Genomic DNA, 695 nt, shown 5'->3' on the forward strand with positions numbered 1-695 from the left:
ATGTTTTAAAACAATTTTGTTATAGGTAGCAAAGTTAAAATGTACATTAGAATTCATTATACAGCTTGTATTAAACAAAGGATGCAGCACAAACACACAATAGCAAAATATCTAAATAAACAATATGTTCTTAGGTAAACTGGCTTGCTACCTTTGTTGTTTGTTTTACATTAAATTCTATGCGATCAAAATGACATGCTCAGCGGTTCTACGTGTAAGTGGTTGAATTTATTTATTTTCCCCTCCTGCTTGCATAGAGGTTGCCTTGATGTTTTTACTCTAGTGTGACTGAGCCATTAGAATCTGAGCAGTTGAAAGAAGTACAAATCATTCCCAAACATTGCCCTTACTCACATATAGACAACAGCAAGAGATGGTTTGCTTTAAGTGCATTCTCAATATTAGAAACTATTACTTTTGGTGTTTGTGCTGACCAGGAGACCCACTCTGAATCCACTGAATGCAAACCTGTTCTGTTCCCACATAGATGACAAAATATATTTATTTAAAGATATAGGTCATACATACATGTGCATATAAAGAAAATGTCATGTAGGCCCACACATAGTCCAGGGTTAATGGTGTGAAACCATTAAAGACTATTTTGTGTTGTTCAGTGAATGCTGTTGCTGCTCTCAAATCAGTGTAACATGAAGTGGGAGTGTGTGTGGGTTAAAAGACTGCTTGTTTTACAG

This window comes from Pundamilia nyererei, unplaced genomic scaffold, assembly GCF_000239375.1.
Source record: "Pundamilia nyererei isolate P.nyererei 1_Seehausen unplaced genomic scaffold, PunNye1.0 scaffold00116, whole genome shotgun sequence".
Classification (NCBI taxonomy): domain Eukaryota; kingdom Metazoa; phylum Chordata; class Actinopteri; order Cichliformes; family Cichlidae; genus Pundamilia; species Pundamilia nyererei.